Source organism: Nicotiana tabacum, chromosome 4, assembly GCF_000715075.1.
Source record: "Nicotiana tabacum cultivar K326 chromosome 4, ASM71507v2, whole genome shotgun sequence".
Taxonomy (NCBI): Eukaryota; Viridiplantae; Streptophyta; class Magnoliopsida; order Solanales; family Solanaceae; genus Nicotiana; species Nicotiana tabacum.
In genome coordinates this window covers 9,012,953-9,035,415 of record NC_134083.1, presented here as the reverse complement: position 1 = coordinate 9,035,415, position 22,463 = coordinate 9,012,953, and positions in this window count along the sequence as shown.

The window sequence follows — 22,463 nt, the reverse complement described above, 5'->3', positions numbered from 1 at the left end:
AAATATTGTTATATAATCAAACTGTTATAAATAGAATTATATTTAAGGTGAATGTATATATTTTGGAGAGATATTAGGGTTTGTTACTTGGTGGCTAAGTCACTTTTTCCCTATAAATAGAGGGGTCATATTCCATTGTAATTGATCTCAAATCAATAAGACTTATTTCTCTACTTTTCTCTGCAATACTCTTTTTCTTTTTTTATTGTTTTATAACACGTTATCAGTACGAGACTACAACCAATTGAGTAGAAGCTTTGGGATACGTGCATGATGTTCAACTTGTACATAATATTGAGCATAATGATTGTCAATTGTTCCATGATTCCTTCAGGAATAAATTCTGGATTTAAGGTAGGTATTTTACCTTACTTTTCTCTTTTAAATTCTATAATTTGATTTTAAAAACAAGCAAAGACAATAAATTTTGATTATAGCTCTAATAGAGTTTGTGAGAAATTATAACTACCCGAAGTGATAAAATTTCTATACCTTGCCATGATCAAATTCATGTATGATTGTGGGCATAAGAAGTGAAAACTCGTCCCATTGAATTTGCTTCATTCTCAATCCCTTAAGAGAATATGGTAGCAGTATATAATAAGTCTGAAAGAAGACAAAATTATTACTTTGAAGGTATCAATGGATGTGGACGTGGAAATATACGAAATTATAATCGTCATTATTATGGTAATGAGAATAATAAGGATTCTCAAAATAATTCTTCACTCTGTGAAAGTAATGTTTGTCATCGATTTGACATGAGATTATGTAAAGCACATATAGATGATTATGATCCATTCATGATGTGAATGTGATAACATATGATTTATGAATATATATTCATTCTTGGAATAATATGAACGTGCTACTGGTAGTGAATATACCACACTCACCTCTAGAAAGAGGTTTGAGATGAAATAAGAAAATAATTTTATTATTATGGCATGAAAGGTCATTAATCACGTACCTATTGTGATTATGTCAAAATATTATGGCAATGTGATTATTATGGGGCAAAAGCAATAGAAGCAATATATATTGCCTATAATAATTTTGATCATGACCATAATGGCATAACTTTCTCCTTGAAAGAGATATTCACCATATGGATGTTGATGAATATGTGGTAGTACAAAATTAATTGAGAGCTCTAGAAAGCCAATTCTACTATTTTGGAAAAATAAAATTGATTATCAATAAGGTATTGTGTCGTAGTAAGTCTCAAAGAAACTTATTTAGTTTCTAAAATATTCGCGAAAGCGGTAGGTAATATTGAGACTTAAATAAAGAAAATATTTAATATCTTCTATTACTACAACTTATAGCGGGGTAATATGTATGTGAAAAGCTACATGCTTTATTCTCCAGTTTGTACTACACAAACAAAAGAATGCCACAATAAAGTATAAGTTTATTGATATAAAAACTCATATCATATTGATAATTTCACACGTCATAGTGTAAACCTAAAGTTTATTAATATTGATAATTAATCCAATTGGCATAATTGGTTTGACCATGTTAATTTAAGTGTGTTGTACAAAAATAAAAGAGAAATCACATAGTTAAATATTAAAGAACTAGAATTCTCTTATGTTGCTTGTTCACATTAATTAATAGACCAACTAAAATTGGGATTGAATCCCATAAATATTGGAAATAGTAACGGTTAATATGAGCTCATTCATCTGCCATGTATACCACATAAGATGCATCTATGAGATGGTTACATGTGCGATTATTATTAACCCGCAACCTGATGTTTGCGAGGTAACTTGCTCAATAATTTAAATTCAAGCATAATTTTCATATTTTCTATTCAAGACAGTTTATCTTGATAAGTTGGTTTATATCATAGTTGATTTAGCAAAATAATATTATGAGTGCATCCGCTTAATAGTTAAACTATTGTTTATAATAACAAAGTTATCTATATCAGTTTGATATAGGTTATATACGAAAGTATATTACATTATCCCGTTGCAAGTGGTTCATGGTCAAAAACTATCACGACCCAAAATCCCACCACATGCGTAATGATGACACTTAGTCTCTAAGACTAGGTAAGCCGGTTATAATTATATTTGGAATCATTTTTTTTTTGAAATAGATAATTTAATACAAGTGTCGAAACCAAATGCGGAAACAAATATAACAACCTCCCAAGACTGGTAATACTGAGTAACGAACTCTAACTGAATACATTCAATGATCTCAAGGATCGAATATACAATATTGTTCGAACAAGAGTTGACAATATAATAAAATGGAAAGACTCTAAGGGACTGCGACGACCAAGCAGCTCTACTTTAAATCCTTTCTATCACACTCTAACCTCTATCTGAATCCGATATCTCCAATACCTGACTCTGCAAAAAAATGTGCAGAAGTGTAGTATGAGTACACCACAGTCGGACCCAGTAAGTATCAAGACTAACCTCAGTGAAGTAGTGACGAGGTACATTCAAGACATTCACTAGTCAAATAACCTGTGTAAAATAGTAGTATATAATAGTACTAGAAAATAACTAGCAGTGATAGCAACAAAAATCAACCAGTGATATAAACAACAAGGCAACAAGAACACCATAATTATTTATCAAACGAATAAGGAACACAAGTACAACCAATTAAACAAGTCCTCCATATATAAATATTTCACATATAATTCTTTCGAATAAATACCTTCCGAATATATTTCTTTCAAATAAATATCTTTCGAATATAAAATTCTTTCAAATAAATATCTTTCGAATATAAAATTCCTTCAAGTAAATATCTTTCAAATAAAAGTCATTCCGTGACACCTCATTTCATAATCATAAGGCACGGGTCTCAGCCCACTTTCATATTGTCGTAACACGGGTCTCAACCCACTTTCATATTTCCATGGCACCTTGTGCCCATATTTCTATCAAAATTGCACGGACAACTCACGTGCCAATAATAAAAATCATCATATTTTCCCAGTACCTCGTGCCCATATTTCTTTCATAACCGCAAAGATAACTCACGTGCCAATAATAGAATCATCATATTTCTCTGGCACCTCGTGCCCATATTTCTTTCATAACCGCACGGACAACTCACGCTCCAATAATATAAACTGTCCGGCAATAGCCATAGGCTCACAATTTCAACATGAATCAGACTATTATCATGTTTCCCGAAATAACAAGACAAGTTGCACAAGAGATAAAAATAAACACAAGGAAAATCACAACATCACATAAAAATCACTAGCACAATAACCCCACCTCATCACATAAAAAATACCAACACAATAACCCAACATCATCACATATCATCCCTGACAATAGCCACCATTATCTCTCCTATAGCCACTCTTATCACTCCTATTGTCACGACCCAAAATCTAACTAGTCGTGATGGCACCTAACCCAACCCGTTAGGTAAGCCAATTACCAACTAACCAATAATAATAATTATTATTATTAAAGCAATTTAAGTGAATAAAGGTCTTAATCTTGTACAATCCCCAAGAACTGGTAGTACAAATCATGAGCTTCTAAGAATAAAGTATACAAAGCGGAAATGAAATAAATACATAGTCTGTTTGGATAATACTTAAAACAGAGCTTTTATAAATCTAAGGCTACCCTGAATAAGAGGCAGCTACAACAGGAACGCAGGTACATGTTCAAGTCCTGCAACCATCGAGCACAACAACAACAGTAGTCAACATCTGCACACAATGTGCAGAAGTGTAGTATCAGTACAACCAACCCCATGTACTGAGTAAGTAACAAACCTAGCCGTAGGTTGAAAGTAGTGACGAGCTTCAACCAAGGTCGGGTCCAAAACCGATAGTCCACAACAGTTCATAACAACATAACGCAAATAATACCAGAAGTAACTCAGAGATAAAATGCTCAGCCAAATCATGATTTCAAAAATAATATTTCTTCCTTTCAAATCCATCAGTGAAAACTCAAATCTTTTGCCGGAGTTGCCAAAAATATGAATAGTTTGAAAACAATAAATTTCACCCAAAATCTTGTCAATAATAAATAAGATGTTTTATTTTCCTTCCGGATAACCCATGTAAAACAAATGTATCACTATGCCCATCTGTAAAAATGTGTGAGAAATCATGAATGATGTGATGTTGTACAACATGAGGAAAATACATTTCTATGCCTGTATGTCATGTGTGCATGCCAATGCGATGCAACTCAGTGATAAAATCATAAATAGTCCCTCGGGCTTACCTCACAATCACTCGTAAACAGCCCCTCGGGCATACCTCACAATCACTCGTAAATAGCCCATCGGGCATACCTCACAATCACTCATGCCTCCCAGTCACTCATCACTCGACACTCGGCACTCGCACTCAGTAGGTACCCATGCTCACTGGGAGTGTGTACAGACTCCGGAGGGGCTCCTTCAGCCCAAGCGCTATAATCTGCACGGACAACTCACGTGCTGCACGAACAACTCACGTGCTATAATATCATATCAGAATCCGCACGGATAACTCACGTGCCATAATAAGCCAATAAGGCCTGCTGCATACGGGCAACCCTGATCCATATAATAGTAATAATATATATAAAACCAACATGGCCTGCTACGGCGTGCAGCCCGATCCCATAATAATCCTCACAATCAGGCCCTCTGCCTCACTCAGTCATCAATCTCTCCAGTCTCTCGGGCTCACAATGTCATGAAAATAGCCCAAAATGATGATATGATATATCAATGAATAACAACAGAGACTGAGATATGATATGTAATGAAATGAATATGACTGAGTATGAATTTTCAATTTAAAACAAATAATTCATAACAATATGACCTCCGTGGGTTCCCAAATACTAGCACATAGCCTCAACATAATTTGTAATATGCTTTTTAGCTCAATTTCTTTAACACATAAAAGCGTATGGAGAATGCCAAGATTGTTTAATTACTAAATTTCACAGAACCAATTATGTCACAATTTCTATAGTGCACGCCCACATGCCCGTCACCTAGCATGTGCGTCACCTCCCAACAATTCACAAAATACATATATTCAGGGTTCATACCCTCAACTCCAAGATTAGAAGAGTTACTTACCTCGAACAAGCAAAATCCAATGTCAAGCAAGTTAAGCAATGCTCCAGAAATTCCATTCTGCGCGTATCAACTTCCAAACGGCTCGAATCTAGTCACAATTAATTTGATTCAGCCCACAAAAATTATAGGAATTAATTCCATATCAAAATACTAATATTTTAAAAAAATCCGAAATTACGCCCCAAAAATCACCTGTGGGGCCCACGTCTCGGAATCTGATAAAAGTTATAAAATCCGGAAGCCCATTCAACCACGAGTCTAACCATACTAATTTTACCAAAATCCGACCTCAACTCGACCTCCAAATCTTCAAATCGTATTTTCAAAGCCCTTAGTTCAAACCCCCGATTTACACCTCAAAAACATGTAATCTAGTCCGATTATTCGATGATAATTCAATCTTATGGAGTAGAAATGATCACAAGTGACTTACCTCAAGTTTCCCTTGAATTCTCTCTCAAAATCGCCCCAAAAACCGTGCTTGAAAGTCCAAAAATGGCAAAACTCGGAACCCCCTTTGTTTTTAACATTCTGTCCAGGATTTTCATATCCGCAGTGATTTCTTCGCACCTGCGGTCTTCGCACCCGCGGTTATTTTATCGCGCCAGAGGTCTTCACACCCGCAGTGATTTCTTCGTGCCTGCGGTCTTCGCACCCGCGATGATTTCTTCGCGCCCGCGATGATTTCTTCGCGCATGCGGTCTTCGCACTAGCGATGATTTCTTCGCACCCATGGCAAAATTTTTCGCACCCGCGGTGCCTGGCCAATCCATGCATTTTCCTCTCCCGCGACTAATTCCTCGCATCCGCGAGCTCGCACCTGCGGCCCTTTTTCGCCCAAGTGCGATCACACTAGCAGCCCAGCTGCTTCAGCTCCTCCTCCAAATCTGAATTCGATCCGTTAAGCATCCGAAACTCATCTGAGGCCCTCGGGACCCCGTACGAACATACCAACAAGTTCCATAACATAACACAGACCTACTCGAGGCCTCAAATCATATCAAACAACATCAAAATGACGAATCGCACCTCAAATCAAAATCTATGAACTTTGAACTTTCAAATTCTATATCTTGTTCCGAAACATATCAAATCAATCCGGAATGACTTCAAATTTTGCACACAAGTCACATTTCACATTACGGACCTATTCCAATTTCCAGAATCGGATTCCGACCCCGATATCAAAAAGTCAACCCCCGGTCAAACTTCCCAAAAATTCATCTTTCGGCATTTCAAGCCTAATTCCACTACGGACCTCCAAATAATTTTTCGGACACGCTCCTAAGTCCAAATTCACCGTACGGAGCTATTGGAATCATCAAAACTCCATTCCGGGGTCGTTTACACATATGTCGACATCCGGTCACTATTTTAACTTAAGCTTTAAACCTTGGAACTAAGTGTTCCAATTCATTCCAAAACTTCACCGGACCCGAACCAGTTACCCCGTCAAGTCACACAACAACTATAAAGTGTAATTTGAGCAGAAAATGGGGAAGCGGGGTTGTAATACTCAAAACGACCGTCCGGGTCATTACACCTATAATAGCCTCCCTTATCCCTCCGCCTTGACAATATCAATAGCCACCTTTATCGCTCTTATATTCACCCTTATCGCTCAAATAGACACCCTTATCACTCCTACAATAGCCACCCTTATCACTCCTATAATAGCCTCCCTTATCATTCTTCTTAATAGCCTCCCTTATCACTTCGCCCAGACAATATCCCAACGCACATAACAACAATGAAATGCCACCCTTATACCCCACATAACAATAACTCAAATCACCCAACAATTTATACGGACAATTATCACAACACAACACAATCAACTTATATCAAAAATTGCCCAATGGACACAACCAATTTCAAAGATGCAACAAAATCAATAAATTTCACAGCAAATGGCCCAAGTGTCATGACCCAGAATTCCCACCGTCGGGACCGTGATGGCGCCTAACATTTCACTTGCTAGGCAAGCCAATGTTAGAGAATTATTAAACTAAATCCTTGTTTCTATTTAGTAAATAACAATGATTATCTAAGATAAAAAATAATAAGTGTGGAATAATATAAAAACTGTATTAATTACTACCACCCGGATCTGGAGTCACAATTCACGAGCATTCTAGAATTTAATACAGGTAATAGTTTGAAAGAAATGCAACTGTTTGAATGAAAGAAACAATAAAACAGAAGGATAGACGGGGACTTCAAGGTCTGTGAACGCCGACAGATCTACCTTGAGTCTCCGGATAGCGGGTCCAACAGCAAAAATCTAGATCAACCCGAGCCGGTACCAAAATCTGCACAGAAATTACAGAGTATAGTATCAGTATAACCGACCCCATGTACTGGTAAGTGTCGAGCCTAATCTCGACGAAGTAGTGACGAGGCTAAGGCAAGGCACCTACAAATCAACCCGTACAATTTAACAGTGTATATACAAATAACAATAATGAAGAGCTAGACAAGAAATATCGGGAGGGGGAAGCATGCTGAGGGAAATACGAGATAAAGAACTACAACAGAATGATAGCTGGAATAACCAATATACTGTGAATCAACAAGAACGTCGAATACAGTAAAGGAAAAATGCACGGCACCACCCTTCGTGTTTTTACTCTCAATCTCACCATAAAATCAATAGAAACGGCACAGCATCACCCTTCGTGCATTAACTCTCATATCATGGCACGGCATCACCCTTCGTGCTTTTACACTCACAATATGGCATAACATCACCCTTCGTGCATTAACACTCACAATATGGTACGGCATTACCCTTCATGCATTAACACTCACAATATGGCACGACATCACCCTTCATGCATTAACACTCTCCCTTACCATAATGCAATGAACAATTAACAATAGGGAGATAGAACAACATGTACAAGCCTTACTTTAACATTTGGTTCCACAATATAAATCTCAATTTTGAAATAAATACTCAATTATCACCAGAAATATGTAAACATGATAAGAACGATCCATTTAACAACACTAGTCTAAACACGTAGCAATTAGGCATAAAAAAGAGACAATATAAGAAAAATGGAAGAAACATGGAAAACAGGTAAATTGATAAGTACACGTCACCTCACATATACGCCGCTAACATGAATTTCACATAGTAAATAGTCTGAGGTTCCTAATTCCATCAAGTCAAAGTTAGACACAATACTTACCTCGCTCCGAAGGCCAATTAATTCTCAATCACAGCTTTTCCTCTAGAATTCACCTCCAAACCACTCGTATCTATTCAAAAATGACTCAATAATATCAAATATTGCTAAAGGAATCATATATATTGCATAAATTAGATTTTCCAAATTTTCCTCCAAAAAGTCGAAAAATCGACCCCGAGCCAGCTGGGTCAAAACCAGAGGTTCGGACGAAAATCCATTTACCCATTCACCCCCGAGCCCGGATATATAATTGGTTTTGGAATCCGACCTCAAATTGAGGTCTAAATCCCCAAATTTCTGAAATTCCTAGTTTCTACCCAAACCCCTAATTCTACTATGAAAACTCTAGATTTTAGGTTGATAATTCATAAAATATAATGGGTAATTGAAAGAAAATGGTTTAGAATCACTTACCAACACTTTGGGGAAGAAAACAACTCTTGAAAATCGCCTCTAGTCCGTTTGGTTTTTGAGAAAATGAAATAAATGGCCAATTCCCATTTTAATTCTCTTTTAAGTGCTAGGCGACACTGTGCATCACGTTCGCGAGGCCACTATCACGTTCGCGAAGAGTGTTGGCTGCCAAGCCTACGCGTTCGCGAGACCATGCTCGCGTTCGCGATGGTTTCCCCCCTGGACTTCGCATTCGCGATACCATGCTCGCGTTCACGATGAAGGATCACAGACTCTCCCACAGGTATGCCTAACACTACGCGTTCGCGAGGAGCTGGTTGCATTCGCAAAGGGTAACGCCCCCATTGCTTCGCGTTTGCGAAGAAGAAAATTCCAGCTGACCAGTTTACTCTTCGTGTTCGCGAGAGTACCTTCGCGAACGCGAGGAAGGACATGCCAGAACACCAGAATCTGCAGAAAATCAGATTTTTCTAAGTCCAAAACATCTCGTAGCCTATCCGAAACTCACCCGAGCCCTCGGGGCTCCAAACCAAACATGCACACAAGTTTAAAGATATCATACGAACTTGCTCGAGTGATCAAATCGCCAAAATAACACCTAGAACTACGAATTTAGCACCAAATCAAATGAAATTCTCAAGAACACTTTAAAATTTCTATCTTCTCAACTGGACGTCTGAATCACGTCAAATCAACTCCGTTTCTCACCAAATTTCACAGACAAGTCTTAAATATTATATTGGACCTATACCAGGCTCTGAAACCAAAATACGGATCCGGTATCAATAAGGCCAAACATCAACCAATTCTTAAAAATAATCAATTTTCAAACTTTTAATTTTTATCAAAAATTCATAACTCGAGCTAAGGACCTCCGAATTCGATTCCGGGCATACGCCTAGGTCCCATAATTTGGTATGGACCCACCAGGGCCGTCAAAACACAGATCCGGGCCCGTTTACCAAAAACGTTGACCGAAGTCAACTGAAATCAACTTTTAAGGTAAAATATTTTATATTCATCAATTTTCAACATAAAAGTTTTCCGGAAACATGCCCGGACTGCGCACGCAAATCGAGGAGTGTAAAAATAGATTTTTAAGGCTTAAGAGCACAGATTCGAGTTCTAAAACATAAGATGACCTTTTGGGTCATCACGTTCTCCACCTCTAAAACAACTGTTCGTCCTTGAATGGACATAGAAAAGTACCTAAGCTGGTGAAAAGATGGGGATATCTACTCCGCATATCGGACTCGGACTCCCAAGTGGCTTCCTGAAAATGCTGACCTCTCCACTGCACTCGAACTGAAGGGTAACTCTTTGATCTCAACTGGCGAACTTGCCGGGCTAGAATAGTCACCGGCTCCTCCTCGTAAGTCAAATCCTTGTCCAACTGGACAGAACTGAAATCTAACACATGGGACGGATCGCCGTGATACTTTCGAAGCATGGACACATGGAATATCGGATGAACATCTGCTAAACTAGGTGGCAATGCAAGCCTGTAAGCCACATCTCCTACCCTCTCTAGAATCTCAAAAGGTCCGATATACCTAGGGCTCAATTTGCCCTTCCTTCCGAATCTCATTATACCCTTCATGGGTGATACCCGAAGCAACACTCTCTCTCCGACCATGAATACAATATCACAAACTCTGCGGCCGGCATAACTCTTCTGCCTGGACTGAGCTGTGCGAAGTCGATCCTGAATAATCTTGACCTTATCCAAGGCATCCTGTACTAAGTCTGTTCCCAATAACCGAGCCTCTCCCGGCTCGAACCACCCAACTGGCGACCGACACCGCCTACAATATAATGCCTCATAGGGAGCCATCTGAATGCTCGACTGGTAGCTATTGTTGTAGACGAATTCTGCAAGGGGCAAGAACTGATCCCACGATCCTCCAAAGTCTATAACACATGCGCGGAGCATATCCTCCAAGATCTGAATAGTGCGCTCGGACTGCCCATCCGTCTGAGGATGAAATGTTATGCTCAACCCAACCCGCGTACCCAACTCATGTTGTACTACCCTCCAGAAGTGTGAGGTGAACTGCGTGCCTCGATCAGAAATGATAGACACGGGCACACTGTGAAGACGGACGATCACACGAATGTAAATCTCCGCCAATCGCTCTAAAGAATAGGTAACTACCACAGGAATGAAGTGCACTGACTTGTTCAGCCTGTCCATAATGACCCAAACTGCATTGAACTTCCTCTGAGTCCTTGGAAGTCCAACAACAAAATCCCTAGTGATATGCTCCCACTTCCACTCAGGAATCTCTAACCTCTGAAGTAAACCACCAGGTCTCTGATGCTCACATCTGCTGACAATTTAGGCACCGAGCTACATATGCAACTATGTCTTTCTTCATCCTCCTCCACCAATAATGTTGCCGCAAGTCCTGATACATCTTGGTGGCGCCCGAATGAATAGAATACCGGGAACTGTGGGCTTCTTCAAGAATCAACTCACGAAGTCCATCCACATTAGGCACACAAATACGACCCTGCATACTCAAAACTCCGACATCTCCAATAGTAACCTACTTGGCACCACCATGCTGCACTATGTCTCTAAGGACAAGTAAATGAGGATCGTCATCTTGCCGATCTCTGATGCACTCAAACAAAGAAGACCGAGCAACTGTACAAGCTAGAACACGGCTGGGCTCAGAAACATCTAACCTCACGAACTGGTTGGCCAGGGCCTGAACATCCAATGCAAGCGGTCTCTCACCAACTAGAATATATGCAAGGCTACCCATACTAGCTGACTTCCTACTCAAAGCATCGGCCACCACATTGGCCTTCCCGGGATGATACAATATGGTGATATCATAGTCTTTCAATAGCTCCAACCACCTCATCTGCCTCAAATTGAGTTTCTTCTTCTTGAATAAATACTGCAAGCTCCGATGATCCGTGAATACCTCATATGGCACGCCGTAAAGATAGTGCCTCCAAATATTCAGCGCGTGAACAATGGCTGCCAACTCTAGATCATGAACATGGTAATTCTTCTCGTGAACCTTCAGCTGCCGCGAAGCATATGCAATAAACTTGCCACCCTGCATCAATACCATACCCAGACCAATACGAGATGCATCACAATATACTGTATAAGATCCTGAACCTACGGGTAACACCAATACCAGTGCTGTAGTCAAAGCTGTCTTGAGCTTCTGGAAGCTTGCCTCACACTCGTCTAACCACCTGAACGGGGCACCCTTCTGGGTCAACCAGGTCAACAGGGCTCCTATGGATGAAAACCCCTCCACAAATTGACGGTAATAACCTGCCAATCCCAAGAAACTACGGATCTCTGTAGCTGATGTGGGTCTAGGCCAGTTTTGAACTGCCTTAATCTTCTTAGGATCCACCTAAATACCCTCTGCTGACACAATGTGACCCAACAAAGCAACTGAACTCAACCAAAACTGGCATTTTGAGAACTTAGCATATAACTGGCTGTCTCTCAGAGTCTGAAGAACGATCCGAAGGTGCTGCTCATGCTCCTCTCGGCTGTGGTAGTAGATCAAGATATCATCAATAAACACAATCACAAAGGATTCCATGTAGGGCTTGAACACCCGATTCATCAAATCCATGAATGTTATTGGGGCATTGGTCAGCCCAAATGACATCACTAAAAACTCATAATGCCCATTCCGAGTCCGAAAAGCTGTCTTAGGAACATCGGATGCCCTAATCCTCAACTGATGGTAGCCAGATCTCAAATCAATCTTCGAAAACACCTTGGCACCCTGAAGCTGATCAAATAAATCATCAATCCTCGGCAATGGATACTTATTCTTGATGGTAAATTTGTTCAATTGCTGATAATCTATACACATCCTCATCGATCCATCTTTCTTCTTCACAAACAACACAGGTGTACCCCCACGATGAGACACTAGGTCTAATGAAGCCCTTATCAAGAAAATCTTGCAACTTCTCCTTCAATTCTTTCAACTCTGGCGGGGCCATGCGGTATGGCAGAATGGAAATGGGCTGAGTGCCCAGAGCCAAATCAATGCAGAAATCAATATCCTTGTCGGGTGGCATCCTCGGCAGGTCAGCAGGAAACACCTCTGGAAACTCACGAACAACCGGCACTGAATCCATGGAAGGAACCTCTGCACTAGAATCGCGGACATAAGCCAAATAAGCTAGACACCCCTTCTCGACTATATGCCGAGCTTTCACATAAGAGATAACCCTGCTGGTAGAATGGCCAAGAGTCCCTTTCCACTCTAATCGAGACAACCCCTGCAAGGCTAAGGTCATCGTCTTAGTGTGATAATCTAATATAGCATAATAATGTGACAGCCAATCCATACCCAGTATGATATCAAAATCAACCATATCGAGAAGTGTAAGGTCTACACGAGTCTCAAGACTCCCAATGGTGACCACACACAAATGATAAACACGATCTACAATAATAGCATCTCCCACTGGTGTGGACACATACACAGAAGCACTCAAAGAATCACAGGGCAGAACCAAATAGGAAGCAAAATAGGATGACACATAGGAGTAAGTAGATCCCAGATCAAATAGAATTGAAGCATCTCTACTGTAAACTGAAACAGTACCTATGATAACAGTGTCAGATGACTCTACCTCAGGCCTGGCTGGAAAGCATAACACCGGGGCTGGGCCCCACCACCCTGAACTACGTCCCTGGGATGACCTCTAGCTGGCTGGTCTCCACCTCTAACGGCCTGAATCCACCTTTAACTGTCTGGCCTCTACCTCTGGCTGCCTGACCCCTGCCTCTGGCTGGCTGAGCAGGTGGTGCAACAACTGGTTCCGGAACCATGGCACGAGAACTATGATGCTGTGAGCTGATCGTTGCCTGAGGGCAAAATCTAGCAATGTGCCTCGGATCACCAAAAGTATAACATAACCTCGGCTGCTGTGACTGCTGACGCTGAAACTGACCCTGTCGACCTGAGTAACCACCCTGATAACTCTAGAGTAGAGGTGCACTAATAGAAGTTGGTGGTGCACTGTAGGCTAGCTGGTCGGAATATTGCATCTGAGGGCCACGACCACCTGAGGCACTGTGGGATGCTTGGAGTGCTGAATGAAACGGCCTGGGAGGATGGCCTCTACCAAAAGTACCCCTGCCTCTAGATGAGGCACCGCTGAACTCACCGGAATAACGGGGTCTCTTGTCATACCCCTGACCTCCCTGAATAAGAACCATCTCGACTCGTCTGGCGACATTAGCAGCCGCCTGGAAAGAAATCTCACTCCCAGTCTCCTTAGCCATCTGCAATCTGATAGGCTGAGCAAGTCTGTCAATAAACCTCCTAACCCTCTCTCTCTCGGTGGGAAGCAAAAGAATAGTATGACGGGCCAAATCCACAAAACGGGTCTCATACTGAGTAACAGTCATACTACCCTGCTGGAGACGCTCAAACTGATGGCGAAGCTCCTCTCTCAATGTGGTAGGCAGAAACTTCTCTATGAAGAGCTGAGAGAACTGGTCCCAAGTAAGAGAAGGCGACCCAGCTGGTTTGGTCAACAAATAATCTCTCCACCATTTCTTGGCAGAACCAGTCATCTGAAATGCAGCAAAATCGACCCCATTGGTCTCCATTATACCCATGTTCCGTAGAACCTTGTGACAACTGTCAAGATACTTCTGGGGATCCTCTGAAGTAGCACCACTGAATTGAACTGGAAAGAGCTTGGTAAACCTGTCCAATCTCCACAAAGCCTCATAAGACATGGCTGACCCATCACCGGTCTGCGCCACAACAATCAGCTTAACTACTCCGACTGGCTGAGCTACTGGAGCCTGATACTGGGGAGCTATCTACTCCGGAGCGGGAGTAGTGGGAGTGTGGGCTCCTCCTCCAGCCTGAGAGATGGCTGGTGCCATGGGGAATGCGCTAGTCTGGGCCACACTCTCCATAAGGCCCACCAAACGGACCAAAGCGTCCTGAAGTACTGGGGTGGCAATGAACCCCTCCGGAACTGGATCTGGTCCGGCAGGAACAGTCTGGGATGGAACCTCCTCGTCAAGCTCTATCTGAGGCTCTACTGCTGGGGCTGTTGCTCGGGCTCTGGGCTGAGCCTTGCCCCTTCCTCGGCCTCTGGCACGGCCTCAGCCTCTACCTCTACCCCTCGTAGGAGCTGCCACCGGAGGCTTTGGCTGCTGCTCAGCTGAGGAAGCGTACGTGTTCTCGCCATTTGCGAGAGAATAAGAGTAGAAGAGTTCAATCAGTATTAAGAAAAGAACATCGTAAGACAGAGGATGAAATTTGTTCCTAAACTTCACAGCCTCTGGAAGATAAGCACAGACGTCTCCGTACCGATCCTCCAGACTCTACTAAGGTTTCTCGTGAATCATGAGACCTAGGCAACCTAGTGCTCTGATACCAACTGTCACGACCCAGAATTCCCACCGTCGGGACTGTGATGGCGCCTAACATTTCACTTTCTAGGCAAGCTAACGTTTGAGAATTATTAAACCAAATCCTTATTTCCATTCAGTAAATAAAAATGATTAGCTAAGATGAAATATAATAAGTGCGGACTAATATAAAAACTGTATTAATTACTACCACCCAGATCTGGAGTCACAATTTACGAGCATTCTAGAATTTACTACAAATAATAGTCTGAAAGAAATGCAATTGTCTGAATGAAAGAAATAGTAAAATAGAAGGATAGACGGGGACTTCAAGGTCTGTGAACGCCGACAGATCTAGTACCAAAAGCAAAAATCTCGATCAACCCGAGCTGGTACCAAAATCTGCACAGAAAGTGCAGAGTACAGTATTAGTACAACCGACCCCATGTACTGGTAAGTGTCAAGCCTAACCTTGACGAAGTAGTGACGAGGCTAAGGCAAGGCACCTACAAATCAACCTGTACAATTTAACAGTTTATATATAAATAACAATAATGAAGAGCTAGAAAAGAAATATCGGGAGGGGGAAACATGTTGGGGGAAATACGAGATAAAGAAATACAACAGAATGATAGCTGGAACAACCAATATACTGTGAATCAACAAGAACAGGCGAATACAGTAAAGGAAAAATGCACGGCATCACCCTTCATGCTTTTACTCTCAATCTCACCATAAAATCAATAAAAACGGCACGGCATACCCCTTCGTGCATTAACTCTCATATCATGGCACGACACCACCCTTTGTGCTTTTACACTCACAATATAGCACGGCATCACCCTTCGTGCATTAACACTCATAATATGGTACGACATCACCCTTCGTGCATTAATACTCTCCCTTAGCATAATGCAATGAACAATTAACAACAGGGAGATAGAGCAACATGTACAAGACTTACTTTAACATTTGGTTCACAATATAAATCTCAACTTTGAAATAAATACTCAATTATTACCAAAAATCCGTAAACATGATAAGAACGATCAATTTAACAACACTAGTCTAAACACGTAGCAATTAGGCATAGGAAAGAGACAATATAAGAAAAATGGAAGAAACATGGAAAACAGGTAAATTGGCGGCGCATAAGTACTCGTCACCTCACATATACGCCGCTCACATGAATTTCACATAGTAAATAGTCTGAGGTTCCTAATTCCGTCAAGTCAAAGTTAGACACGATACTTACCTCGCTCCGAAGGCCACTTAATTCTCAAGCACAACTTTTCCTCTAGAATTCACCTCCAAACAACTCGTATCTATTCAAAAATGACTTAATAATATCAAATATTGCTAAAGGAATAAATTATATTGCATAAATTAGATTTCCCAAATTTTCCTCCAAAAAGTTGAAAAATCGACCTCGGGCCTGCTTGGTCAAAACCCGAGGTTCGGACCAAAATCCATTTACCCATTCACCCCCGAGTCCGGATATATAATTGGCTTTGGATTCCGACCTCAAATTGAGAGCTAAATCCCCAAATTTCCGAAATCCCTAGTTTCTACCCAAACCCCTAATTCTACCATGAAAACTCAAGATTTTAGGTTGATAATTCATAAAATGTAATGAGTAATTTGTAAAAATGGTTTAGAATCACTTACCAACACTTTGGGGAAGAAAACAACTCTTGAAAATCGCCTCTAGTCCGTTTGGTTTTTGAGAAAATGAAATAAATGGCCAATTCCCGTTTGATTTTGTTTTAAGTGCAGGGCAACAGTGTGCATCGCGTTCGCGAGGCCACTGTCGCGTTCGCGAAGAGTATTGGCTGCCAAGCCTTCGCATTCGCGAGACCAAGCTCGCGTTCGAGATGGTTTCCTCCCCTGGCCTTCGCGTTCGCTAGACCATGCTCGCGTTCGCGATGAAGGATCACTGACTCTCCCCCAGGTCTGCCTAACACTACGCGTTCGCGAAGGGTAACGCCTCCATCGCTTCGCGTTCACGACCAAGCCTCCACGTTCACGAAGAAGAAATTCCAGCTGACCAGTTTACTCTTCGCGTTCGCGAGAGTACCTTCGCGAAAGCGAAGAAGGACACGCTAGAACACCAGAATCTGCAGAAAACTAGATTTTTCTAAGTCAGAAACATCCCGTAGCCTATCCAAAACTTACCCGAGCTCTCGGGGCTCCAAACCAAACATGCACACAAGTTTAAAAACATCATACGAACTTGCTCGCGTGATCAAATCGCCAAAGTAACACCTAGAACCACGAATTTAGCACCAAATCAAATTAAATTCTCAAGAACACTTTAAAATTTCTATCTTCTCAACTGGACGTCCGAATCATGTCAAATCAACTCCGTTTCTCACCAAATTTAACAAACAAGTCTTAAATATTATATTGGACCTATACCGAGCTCCGGAACCAAAATACGAACCCGATATCAACAAGGCCAAACATCATACAATTCTTAAAAATAATTAATTTTCAGACTTTTAATTTTTATCAAAAATTCATAACTCGAGCTAAGAACCTCCGAATTTGATTCCGGGCATATGCCCAGGTCCCATAATTCGATACGGACCCACTAGGACCGTCAAAATATGGATCTGGGCCCGTTTACCAAAAATATTGACCGAAGTAAACTGAAATAAACTTTTAATGCAAAAATTCTTATTTTCATCATTTTTCAACATAAAAGTTTTTCAGAAACACGCCCGGACTGTGCACACAAATCAAGAAGGGTAAAAATGAGATTTTTAAGGCTTAAGACACATAATCAAGTTCTAAAACATAAGATGACCTTTTGGGTCATCACACCAAGGCTCCACACAACATATATAAAACCTCTAAAAATAACAACAGAGATGGAAAAGTAACTCAGCATAGGACAACGCCTTCTTTAATCCAAATTTTTGATAAATATATTAACGCCTCAATTTAAACTTTTTTTAATTAATTATTTGCATATGGAAAATCCATAATATGATTATTTCCAAAAAATATCAAATCAACAAATACACGAAAATCACATAAAACTCCAAGTGGTAATCACCCCAAATTATCACATAAAATACTAACTCGACAAACAAGGAATGAGGCATGACAAATCAATGATTTACTAAGTTCCAATAATTTTTTAATTTAATATATAAGGGCATCTACGAATTTCAACCGATATAATTTGTACATATAAACCAAGTACGTACTCGTCACCTCGCGTACATGGTTTTTCATTACACAATTTCCACATAAGACTCACCTCCGGCCATGATGTATGTGACTGAGTGTTGGCCCGTTAAGAACTCACATATCCAGAAGATGAAAGTAGCAGAAATGAGGATGTTGAGGTAGATGTGCGGGCACATTAGGATAGAAAAGATTAGGAATGTTGATATTCGGGAGAAGGTGCACGTGGCTCCCATTGATGACAAGATGCGGGAAGCGAGGCTTAGATGGTTCGGACATGTTCAGAGGAGACTCCTAGATTCTCCGGTACGGAGGTGTGAGCGGCTGGTTGTGGAGGGTATGAGAAGAGGTAAAGGGCCTAAGAAGTATTAGGGAGAGGTGATCAGGCAGGATATGGCGAGGCTCCAGATTTATGAGGACATGACACTTGATAGGAAGATGTGGAGGTCAAGTATTAGGATTGTAGATTAGGAGGTAGTTGAGTCTTGCTTTACTTCGTACCATTACGGGACTAGCCAGGTAGGGTTTTTGTCTAAGATAGCTAGTGGCAATGTTGTGTCTTACTATTTCGCTTTTCAGTGCAGGACCTATTTAATAGCTATCACTTTTGTTTTGCATCTTTCTTTTGGATTTTATGGTGTTCCTATTTTTTCTATGATTGTTGTGGTGATACTAATATTGTCTCTTTTTGTCCTTTTGTCTTTTTGTTTTCTTGAGCCGAGGGTCTTTCGGAAATAACCTCTCTACTCCTTCGGGGTAGGGGTAAGGTCTGCGTACACACTACCCTCCCCAGACCCCATTAGTGGAATTTTACTAGGTTGTTGTTGTTATTATTGTAATTTCCACGTAAGACTCAATGCCTAAGGGGAAATTCCCTCACACAAGGTTAGGCAAGATACTTACCTTTACGGAGTTAGGCCGATATTCCAAAATAGTCTTCTATTTTCCAACTTTTGCCAAAATGCGTCGAATTGTCCTACGGACTTCCAAATCCAAATTCGAGCATACGCCCAAGTCCGAAATCACCATAAGCTATTGGAATCATCAAAATTCCATTCCAGTGTCGTTTGCTCAAAAGTCAAACTCCGGTCAACTCTTTTCATTTAAGCTTCAAAAATGAGAGTTGTTCTTTCAATTAAATTTCGAATCTTTCGAAAACCAAACTCGACCGTACACGCAAGTCATAATACATATTACAAAGTTGTTCGGGACCTTAAGTCACTGAACGGGGTATAAATTCTTAAAATGACAAGTCGGGTCGTTACAGAAACCAAATTCTATTCATGTTATTATTATTATTATTATTATTATTATTATTATTATTATTATTATTATTGATGTGCGATGTATATTTTGATTAACACCATAACACACAAAAATAGATTTTCAAAGTTGAGGAAGCAAGTTAGTTTTTCTAACATGGGGGGGGGGAGGGAGACATGATAAATAGTTGAGAAAAAGGTACGTGGAATGAAATTTCATTTGTACATCTAGATCTTTGAACAAGATAATATGAACTTGAAGTTCATAAAATGATAATTTATCTGCAATATATTGTAAAGCGACGCATTTGCTGACCTAAAGAAAGTAACTATAATATCATTACAAATGCTCTTATTAGAATAAGTCCTAAAAGGACAAAGTATATGGTACACTTAAAGTGTATAGACAAATCGATTTCAAATAAATTTCTTGATAAAGAAAACGAGCAAATGATCAAAATAATCATAATAAGGAGGCAAGTGATTTAAAAGATCACATGACATAACACTTCATAAATTTTCATGAGAGGTTTAGGTACTTGAAAATATGAATGAAGAAATCTATATGTTATGTCTTTATGAAAAAATGTTGGAACCGATATAAAATGTTCATCGACGACATCTATGATAGCGCTAAGTATAGATGAGAATCTTAAGTCTGTCAAATACATACACAAAAATATTGGCCAATTGGAAGAGACACAATTTGAATAGAATTGGTTTCATAAAGACATGTAGTTTTGAACTTGCAATTCAAATACTTGAAAGTATAAAGTCAATAGTGTGTGCAGTCACTGTCACGTGTCTTATATGTCTGGCATGACATGGAAACTTGATGTAAATTTAAAGTCTATTTATATGTCTTATTTAACTATACTTATATGACAATCCATGAACGATTTAAAATACTTATAGCTGTGACGACCCGGTCGATCGTTTTGAGTATCACAACCTCATTTCCCCATTTACTGCTCAAATTGTACTTTTCAGTTCTTGTGTGAATTGTCGGGGTAAATGGTTATGGTCCGGTGAGGTTTTGGAATGAATTGGAACACTTAGTTCCAAGGTTTAAAGCTTAAGTTAAAATAGTGACCGGATGTCGACTTATATGTAAACGACCCCGGAATGGAGTTTTGATGATTCCAATAGCTCTGTATGGTGAGTTTGGGCTTAGAAGCGTATACGGAAAATTATTTGGAGGTCCGTAGTGGAATTTGGCTTGAATTGCTGAAAGTTGAATTTTTGGGAAGTTTGACCGGGGGTTTGACTTTTTGATATCAGGGTCGGAATTTGATTTTAGAAATTGGAATAGGTCCGTAATGTGAAATGTGACTTGTGTACAAAATTTGAGGTCAATCGAACATGATTTGATAGGTTTCGCCGTCGTTTGTAGAATTTGGAAATTTTGAAATTTATTCGGCTTGAATCCATGTGTAGTTCATATTTTTGAGGTTGTTTGATGTGATTTGAAGCCTCGCGTAGGTCCGTGGTGTGTTTTAGGACTTGTTGGTGTATTTGGATGGGGTCCCGAGTGGCTTGGGAGTGTTTCAGATGGTTAACGGATCAAATTCAACTAGAAACATTTCTGGAACTACTGCCTACTGGTGTGATCGCACCTGCGAAGCTTTTAATCACAGGGGCGAAGCCGCATGTGCATGAAATCAGTCGTAGAAGCGACCAAGTGTGAACTAGGCAGTGCTCGTAGGTGCGAGGAATCTGCCACATCCGCGAGGCCGCAGGTGCGAAGATGTTGGCGCAGATACGGACTGGGGCTAGCGTGGGGCGAACGCAGGTGCGAAGGGGAATGCGCATCTGCAAGCCCGCAGATGCGAGAGAGGCGTCACAGATGTGAGGCTTTAAAGGGCTGGCTGTGTTTGCAGGCGCACATAATTGTCCGCAGAAGCGAGGGGTGCAGGTTCGATCCCTTGTCCGCAGATGCGGAAATCGCTGGGGTAGAAGCTTAAATTTGGGGTTTCGTAATTTTCACCCATTTTTGGATTTTAGAGCCCGGTTTGGGCGATTTTGGAGAGGAGTGTTTCCACACAACTTGGGGTAAGTATTCTTGACTCCCTTGTGATTATATTTCATGAATTAATCTTCATTTTTGGTGTAAGATTATCGAATCTTCAAGAGAAATAGAAGAAAATTTCTATAATGTCACAAAATGAATTATTCGAGTTTGAATACCGATTCGGAGTCGAATTTGATTGAAATTTGAATGGTTGAACTTGTAATTGAATGGGTTGTCGTATTTTGTGAGTTTTGTAGGATTCCGAGATGTGGGCCCCACGGGAGATTGTTGGGGCGTAAGTTCGGATTTTTGTGGAAAAGTATTAGTATTTTGATATGGAATTAATTCCTATAAATTGTGTGGACTGAATCAAATTAATTGTAACTAAATTTGAGCCGTTTGGAAGTTGATACGCGCATAATGGGATTTCTGGAGCATTATTTAGCTTGCTCGGCATTGGATTTGGCTTGTTCGAGGTAAGTAACTCTTCTAATCTTAGAGCAGAGGGTATGGACCCTGAATATATGTATTTCATGAATTTGTTGGGAGGTGACGCACATGCTAGGTGACGAGAATGTGGGGGTGCACTATAGCAATTGTGACATAATTGTTTCTGTGGAATTTTGTAGTTAAATAATCTTGGCATTTTCCATGCAATTTTATGTGTTAAAGAAATTGAGCTGAAAAGCATATTAAAAATTATGTTGAGGTTATGTGCCGGTATTTTTGGGACCCACAGAGGTCATATTGCTGTAAATTAATTGTTTTAAATTGAAAATTCATACTCAGTCATATTCATTTCATTACATATCATATCTCAGTCTCTGTTGTTATTTATTGATACATCATATCATCATTTTTGGGCTATTCTCATGACATTGTGAGCCCACGAGAGAGAGACTGGAGAGATTGATGACTGA